Genomic DNA, 9,028 nt, shown 5'->3' on the forward strand with positions numbered 1-9,028 from the left:
TAAACTGTTTCATGATTCCATGATTACTGCCAGGTTGCAGTCCAAAATTCCTCTCTAATTTCTCATTTCTCCTTGTTTCTGCCATTCTTCAGACCATAATGTAACTATTACTTTGTACTGTGGAGTAGATCACATACTTTCCATGCTATTTGACACTACATCCAACTAATCACTGCTCAAAATTTATGACAGTGGAAAAATAATGCAGATTATGCATTGTTGATAATGCAGTGTTGACCCTGCAAGGATTTGCTCATAAGCTCAGCCTAATGCACATGGCTTCCCTTACTTTACTGAGTGCTGCCTTGTTGGAATTGTAAAAGGACAGGACCCGGCTCTGGCAGGGGGAGAGATGCAGTCCAAGCCAATATGGTTGATAAGCGCAAAACTCCATTTATTAGCAATCCAAAGGCACTTATATAGTACACCAGCTTGTTAACTCCTAAGTGGCTTAAAGCTTATCAAAGCACATTTCTACTTCTACATAATTGGACTTACATTGGCAAGCTCCCTGGTCAGTACATCTTATCTGCACAGCTGCACATCCTCCAAACTCCCTTTTTCTTCTCAGGCTTGTTTCTCACACCAGTGCTTTCTCATGCAGGCAGTTTCTCACACAAACCTTTGCTTGCAGGCCTATTGCTTGTACAGCTCTTTTTTAGATCCCATAATTCTATCAATGATCCATGCCCCGGATCCTTTAATAATTGCAACACTGCCTCATTGAGATTTCAGAGGAGCCACATTGTAGAGCAAAACTAGATTGAGGTAAAGTATTGATATCACAGAGATATCATAGGAGCTGGCAGGTCTGGAAAAAAATAGTGGTCATAATGATACATTCTTCCAACTTAACAAGGACAATATCCCTGAAAATCGCCAGGACAAAGATTAATTTCCACAAAACTGCCACCCTGCATGCTTGGGAGTAGGACCTCAGCTGTAGCCCTGAGCTTTTCTACTGAATTTTAACCCAGAGCAATCATAGTCAGTTCTAACCCAGTGGAAGACAAGCTGTTCTTCAGGACCAAAAGAAGTAGCATTGCAGAAGCAAGACACCTCTTTTTCTGCACCTGCCTGGGTTATCTCCTACCTACATTTTTCAGATCTGCTTATTTTCCTTCTATTTCTGTGCATCATTCTCCTCTTTAGACTCAGATCCCAGCCTGAACAGAGGTCTCTCATCAAAGACACTAGGCAGCCTTTTTACAAAAGAGAAACAATCAGTTTGCTTCTAACTCTTTTTTCAATCATGAGGTCTCTCCCTAACAAAATACCAGAGCCTAGGCAAGTGAGCAACATTCATTACTGTAATACCTGCCAGTACTACTTCCAGTGATTTTAATTCTTAAAAGGTAACCACAGGTGGGGTGTTGCTGGGCAGCACTGTTTAAGCACTGCAGATCAGATGTTGTTCTGATTTATAACTTCTGACAGCTCAAGTGAATGCGGGAGCTGGCAGCTTTGCACCTCTGAAGGGCAAGATGCCCAGATATAACGTGTTGGCAAGCATGCCTGCCTTTCCACCCACCCCCTGTGCGAGCGTGCCTTCCCAGTGCTGCAGCACCACAAAGCTGGTGCAAAGCAGCTTTTAGAAAGACGAAGCACCTCCAGGTGGTTAAGGGCACGGAGCTGACGCAAATGTCTGTGGTGGGCATAACCGCGGTCCGGCAGGGTTAAAAGCGAGGCTATCCAAATTCATCCAAGACCTGCAAATCTCGAAACACGTAAATCCTACATGCGTCAGATAAAGAAGCCAGAAAGAAAGGTGCCCCCTAATGAGTTTTTTTTGCGCTTGGGTGAGCGAAAGGGCTGCTTCAGGAGGCTAATAACTGAAAACCTTGCAGGCTTTTGTCCGGAGAAATGGCAGGCACTTTCCATCCCTTTGAAAAAAAGAAGGCCTTTTGGAGTCTTCACGAGAGATGTGGATTTTAAGGGCGACCTTAGGTCATACAGAACTAATCAAGCGAAAACAATAAGAAAATTAGACTGACAGTCAGCAAGTATCTGAGGACTTTATCAAAAAGAATTAGGAATGGACAAATTCACTGGGAGCAAAGGATCAGATCTGCAAGGTGGCATTGTGTGGTGGGATTAAATTATTTATTCATTGTTAATTTATTTATTTATGTATGTGCAAATGACCTAGCTGCTGCAGGTGCTGAGGAGTTTCTGAAAAGGCCCAGTTTTAGAGCCAAGGCTAGAATATTGGTCCATTTAACTCATTCTTTCCCTTAAGGCGATCAAACAGTGACTTTTATCTAGGAGATAGAGGAGGAAAACCATATGTGTACTGGGAATGATGCGGGGTCTGAGCAGCACTAAGTACCCAAGTATTCCAGTCTCATTCAAGAATGCTGTGCAGTTTAATGTCCAGCAAATTAGCAAATGAATGCTTATGTCAATATGTGAAAAATCCCTAGTTGGTTTAAACAGATAAAAAGCCTCTTGGGAAATGGCAGAAAATGCAGGCTTTCTCTCCTTGTCTTTTTTAAAGAAAGAAAGAGAAACAGTACTTATTACATTTTCCCCAAAATTACAAAAAGTTGCAGAAAACACCAACAACCTACATGGATGCTGGCTGGATCTTACACGTACACGAAATTTTTCCAATGCTGCTACTGGAAAAATACAAGAATCTTTTGCACTCTTTGAATCACATATTTACTATTCAGAAGGAAACAGTTAAAATCTGGGACAGTTACAGAGCCTGTAAGATGCCACCCTGCTTCTCCTCTCTTAAAGGTACAGGACATCAAAAGCCCTGGAGAGGGTCTGTCTTTACATTTTTCCCTGATTTATAAATTCTGCCTTGAAGATAAAATCCACAAACACCTCTCATTTCTTTCTTCTCTACATTTAACCATTTATAGGAACGGGTAAATTGTCATTTCATGTTTCCCTTGACCCAGCAGAGCAAAGCCACAGTGGGGACTCTGTGTATGACATGACCCTGGGGAAAAAAGGAACACGAGATCTCAGCACGGGGGTTGGAGGCAAGAAGTCACACATATCGAAAATGACAGCGTCACATCAGTTAATGCCATGTGATAAGGGAGTCCTGCTGGGGTTTATGTCCTTCTGCAGAGATAGATTTGTAGGTTGGCTGGTAAGGAAGATTTTTTTACTAACTCCAGAAAGGGGTTGTAGATGTTTGGTCAGGAAAGATCATAATGGATTATCTTTCTTCAAGACAAGCATCAGCCATGCTGGTGATCATAAAACTGCCCCATGAGACAGGCAATCTTGGAATCAGACAGGCAAGGTTTCTGCACTTCTGCTTTGCACACGGTATTTCCCTCTTCTTGGCCATATTTAGGCCCTCTTCTCAAAACCAGTCTTCATCATGTCATATTGCAGGAAGGGCTACTAAAGAGAAAAATAGAGGGCATTTTAAAGAAGAAGTGTCTTTAATATTATTAAATTTAACACATTAACTCAGATTAGAAGTTCAATGAGCCAATTTTTCAAGCCGTGCAAAATAGAAACAACACAGGCCATGTAGAAAGTCTGCTTCCTCCGTAGAGTGATAAAGTCCTTCTGTCTCCCTTGAACGTAATGTGTGAGTATGAATTCAGTGATGACGAATGCCAGCATGTCACTAATACACTACCACTTGCCTTCTGCAGCCCACTGAGAGCTGTGACACACAGTAAGCAGGGTGCCTGCTGACCTATGTCCTTAGTCTATCAGCTGTCAGGGTGCCTTTTAAAATGGCAAGAGCCAAAAGCAGGGTTAAATAGCACTGAGAGTTCAGCAATGTCAGGAATAAGCAGCACAGGCCAGGTCTCTTCTTGGTCATTATTTCAAACGGATTGAGTCCCAGCTTATAAGATAAATACTTACGAGCAGTATGCAAGGGCATGATCTAGTGTTATGACTGAATTTCTTGTCCCCAAGACTATCCAATTCACCTCTGTGTTGTCTCTGACTTCAGCTATATTGACAATGTTTCACAGCTTTATCTCATGGGCAAACTTCATCGCTACCTCCCTACTTTTGGTGTCACAGTCATTAGATAAAATATTAGTATTTCCATTAGTATTATTAATATTGGAAGTAGAATACTTTCAGTATTATGTTCTAATTTTTCCACCTTTGGTGTGGTGTTCACTTTCCAAATTGTGTGGAATAAAAATTCCTTTTTTGCTGCTAATAAGATGTTTTGCTTAATGTCTTACTGATGTTTTACACAAGAGAGTCAAACTGGCCATGAGTCCTTCTTCTGTTGGAGAAACAAGCTGGCTACCTACATAAATGGAAAGAGCTGCCTCAAGCCAGAATGGAAATACGACCTTCTGCAGGCCAGGCTCATGCAGGACCAAAGGGAGGACAAAGGAAAAGGTGACTTAAAGTGTCCCAGCACTCACCAGTACAGTTTGCTCAGGTTTGCCCAGGAGACCTTCCCCTTTGCTCTATTCATGTGCTATTGCCACCATACAGTAATGTTTTCTGGTAGCTGGTAGGCCAGACTGCCTCATGGAGCAGCAGTACAGTAGATGACAAAGACACTAGGTTCATAGGGTTAATAAATGAAATATGACCAAACTAAAGCAGGGAGACCTTGCTGCTTCTGGAGCTCTGCACAGTGAAATGGGCAAGGAGTTGAATTCACACAACCCCAAAAGAAGATTCTTCCAGGAACCACAGGACTCTGAAGCTTAGCCTTGAACAGGATCCCATCAACTAGTGTCACTGTTGTCATTAACTACCAAGTTGTACTGGATGTGGTTGCAAATTACAGGATATAAAATTATCAGAGGTTTTCATAGCCTTTCATGTAGAGTACAAGACTGAACGGAAAGTATAGATCTCATACTGCTTACTATTATTAAATTTTGGCTTCTCTAACATCTTGTGTTTGTTTCAGTGTCCTGTTGTTAAAAGAACTCTTCCCCTGCTAAGCTCAGAGTTAGTATGGCTGTGCTCTAATACCATCTTTTCATAGTCCTGAAGGATATGTGCAGGCCCAGTTTCTGCTCCTGTTTTCACGTATGTAAATCAGAGACTTGAGCAACTATTGCTTTTGTATTTAAGATGTATCAACTACTATTTTATTATTGTTGTTATTGTTATTGTTATCGTTATTATTCTGCCATTGGTTTAAGATGTTGACCCACAGAGCCATTCTGCCTATATCTTCTCGGCACCATCCCAGTTCAGGCAGCCAAGGTGTTGAAATCCCTTGCATCTTCACAACACTGAAGGTAAAGGATGGTACCAAAGATATTCCCAGCTGGATTTTACACTAGCCCTCAAGGAAGAATCACTTCTAAGTGAGACAAACAAGAATATTACGTTACCTTTCCAATGAAAATTTTGTCTCCTTGAAAAAAAGCTTTTCCAAACAGATCCACAGATTTTACTGAAAAAACAAAGATTTCTTCTTAATAAGAAGCAGACAAAGTCCATTTAAACATATGATAACTATTGTTTTAGCATTTTTCAGCATAAAGACTAAAGGTAAAGAGGGAAAAATGCACAAGATCATAAAAAGATGTGCAAAAGTAGAACAGATCAGAGCTGAACAGGTAGTTTGCATTAATAAATACATCAGTAAGTGACCCAAAGAACCCTCTTTAGAGAATAGGAACTCTGACTTGGCTGATCAGACATTCAGCAACACAATGACTAAGGTGGCAAGTGCAATGCAAATCTGTCCTTTGGGATCTGGTCTGTGATGACGGCTGCTACCACACAAGTGTTTTCAAGATCCCTTCATATTTTCCCTACCACTCAAAATGTGCAAGTTCTGAAACTGAAACACTGCATTAGTGCCCGGCATCAAAAGTCAGGGGGTCTAAGACCCTAGGAGCATTCTGAACTAGCAACATATCCATTACTTCAAACTCTGCTTAGTCATAAAAAAATACAGACTGAACTTCTTTCAAATATTATAATATTAAACAAATATGTTTGTGGGAGGAAGGATGAACTTTTAATATACTTACTGTGTGGCTGGTCACAACTGCTGTTGCTCTTTTATATAGTCTTCTGAACAGAGTCTGAGATAATAGATACAATACAGACAGGGGGAAGCCCAGACACCCAGCAGCTCAGCCCTATTCAGGTGTTTTCAGGAAATGAAACAGGGAATTAGCTGTTTGGCTGGCACAGATACATATTGCAGCCTTCCTCTCAACGGAAATGGTCTGGCAAAATTTCCTTTGGTTTAATTTAAAGAGAAGACAATGGAGGAAAAGAAGTCACAGACGCAAATTATCTTGCTGGATACCATCAGAACAGAGCCCCTTAAAAAGTCTACAGAAGTAGTATTATTCTAGAGAAACTCTGCCCCTTCCAGAGACAACATATATATTGTTTCTCATACTTTGATCTGGAAAAAGCATATGAAAATACAATTTATATACAATCAAATATATTGCTGTTGTTTGGAAGAAATGACATTTTCACATTTCATGTGGATTAAAAGCTATCAGGGGAAAAAAACACAAAAAAATTTGCAGATCATTTTTTTCACATCATACAGGAGGCTACTAAGTGGAAGGAAACAGCTTCACAAGGTCTCTCTGACTGCTAAGATGCTGATGCAAACATCCAAGAGTTAATTAAAAGTCAAGTGTAAACACACAGCAAGGTGCTTTGTCTAATTCAGAAAGCTGGACTAAATGATTCAAGAGTTTCTCCTAGAAGTGTTATCATCTTCCAATCTTTTTTTCATAAGACATCCCATCTAGATGATCTAGGAAAAAAAAGGAAAAGAAAATAGCAGGTATGACATCACATATCCCTGGGATGGAGAACAGTCCTTTCTCCTTTTTTACAGAAACACAAGAAGTTACAGTGATAATTCAAAGTCACATTAAAAACGCAGCATGAAATTATGAACTAAAAGTGAAAAAATATTTTATAGACCTTAGCTGCTCTTGGTCTATTAGCAATTCATGTGCAAGCGTCTGACAATCAGAAATAGAAATTAACTAGTTTATTTCTGCGTACAAGGCACATTAAATTACAGTTTGCTGATGAAGTGCCCAATTATGATCACCTAATTGTTACCAGTCACAGAGAAATTGAAGCAATTCCTATAGATCAAATTTTAAACTGTATGAGTTGGTACAACCATCCCAAGGGAGTGACATCCTTATGCATGAGATGTACATTGTGTACTCCTGGCCCAGGGTGATTCTAGTGGTCACGCATCAACTGCTAATGCAGGTGAAATCAGTAGATCAGGCACCCAGGTGTGACTGTCCGCGCCTTAGGTACCAGGCCACCAATGGCAATGAGAGTGCTAGTAAGATGGCTGAGGGAAGTGACAGGCTTATCTTCCCATGCTAAGATTCCTTGGTTTGTGATTGCTTCAGCCTTTCAAACTGATCTACTCTGATTTATATGAGAATAAGATGAAGCAAATTATGAATAGAAGAATTATGAAAAAGGCCCATTCCAACATCCCATTTACAATATGACTGTTTTAAACCTTTGGGTAGACTCATCACAAAATTATTTGCTTTTGCCTGGACTAAAACTAGATCAGAACACCCTGAGATGTGCACAGGTCAGGTTCAGCTGGCACACAGCACCTCACATGCCTCTATATTTCACTGTCAGTAAAAAAGGGTAAGGACCGGGAAAGACACACTGGCAAGGGGAAAGATCTATTGTTTCTATTTTTGTAACAGGCTTGCTAGGCACGCACTGCTGACCGCTGCCTTCGCATCCACGTGCTCCTGTCTGACGGCTCAGGAATGCAAGTGGGATAGAACAGTTCAAGCAGGACGTCAGCTCCAGTGGCTGTGCCAAGCAGCTCCAGCAGAGGCTGTGCTACAACAACTGTGCTATAGGCTATGAGGCTCCTTTAGTGCACTGATTTCCAGCTTAGGTTGCCTCATGTCATCTGGGCATGTAACATGCTTGAGGATGGAGGCTGGACCCTTCTGTCTGTCCCTTAGTCTCCCATTAAGACAGGATTTAAACCAGTTTTGGGTTTTAAAGATTTTACAGCAGCCCTAAGTCTGTTTCAAAGTTTCATCACCTAGAAAGTCTATCCCTCCTACTTTTCCATCTCCCAACTTTGCCAGGCCACACTCCAAAACAAGGCCCACTAGAGCCCAGTTCCCCCTGGGAAGTGAAGAGTTGCACCAGCACAAGCATTCTGCCCAACATTGATTTCTTTGCAGAGGAGGGACATCCAGATGCAAATTAGAGTAGGTGTTTGTTAATTCAAGGTCTACGCAACTGTATGAAGAAAACTATGGTGGGGAAGATGTGACACAAATAAATAGCAGCAAATCTAAGCTTAAAAAGTGTACTGAACAGGCAGCAACATGGACTCTGGTTTAAGGTTATCCTCAGACACGTGCTAGATGAGGTCTGAATGCTGGTCACTTCAACGTCATGAAATTCGCTAGGGGAAAGCCTGGTTGCCCCAAGGGTGGGACTTCTACCCGTGTTTGGAGTTGTCTGAACGGGATCGAGTTTCAGCTGCTGTTTAAAGCACCCGAGGCTATCTCACAGAAAACACGGCCTTCTGCATCTGACGGCATCTTCAAACTTTTCCAGCACTCCCACAATAACCAACCAACTAAAAACAAAAACATGAATCAAAACAAAATCCAAACAAACAATAACCCCACAAACTCCCACAGTAACACAGTAACTCCCACAGACATACAAAACCCCCCAAATCAAACGCCATATTCCCACCCAAAACGCGGGAGGAAAGCTGGAGTGTTTCTTTCTGACTTCACGAAGAGCTTATCACTGGGAGCAAAACGATTTCTTTCCTCCTCTCGCTCCTCAGTCCCCGAGGCCCAGAGAGGCGGGGTCCCGGGGGTGCGGAGGCCGCTGGTGGTCCTGGGGCTGCGGGGTCCCGGGACCCCGAGAGTGCCGGGGAGGGGGGAGGGTGTGGGTGGGTTGGCTCGGGGGGGGAGGGGGCGCGGGATCCCGGGGTCCCGGGGGTGTCGGGGGCTCCGGGCGCGCAGCCAGCCGGTGTCCCGCAGGCCCGGGCCGGGCCGTGCCGGCGGAGCGGCGCCGCCGCGCCCCCTGCAGGCCGCGCAGGCCC

At 42.6% G+C, this 9,028-nt stretch overlaps 1 long non-coding RNA gene across 1 annotated transcript; it reads right to left on the reverse strand.

The window, feature by feature from the left end:
* Positions 1-1,990: 1,990 nt before the first annotated feature.
* On the reverse strand, positions 1,991-6,429 carry LOC121658286. Its single transcript, XR_006013924.1, has 3 exons — positions 5,952-6,429; positions 5,304-5,365; positions 1,991-3,369 (listed from the first exon to the last, which is right to left on the reverse strand). It is a non-coding gene; the product is annotated as an uncharacterized LOC121658286 (long non-coding RNA).
* Between the last annotated feature and the right edge of the window lie 2,599 nt (positions 6,430-9,028).

The sequence above is a fragment of the Corvus kubaryi genome, unplaced genomic scaffold (assembly GCF_017639235.1).
Source record: "Corvus kubaryi isolate FWS band 111438036 unplaced genomic scaffold, C.kubaryi_AGA036_p1.0 split3-131, whole genome shotgun sequence".
In the NCBI taxonomy this organism is placed as follows: Eukaryota; Metazoa; Chordata; class Aves; order Passeriformes; family Corvidae; genus Corvus; species Corvus kubaryi.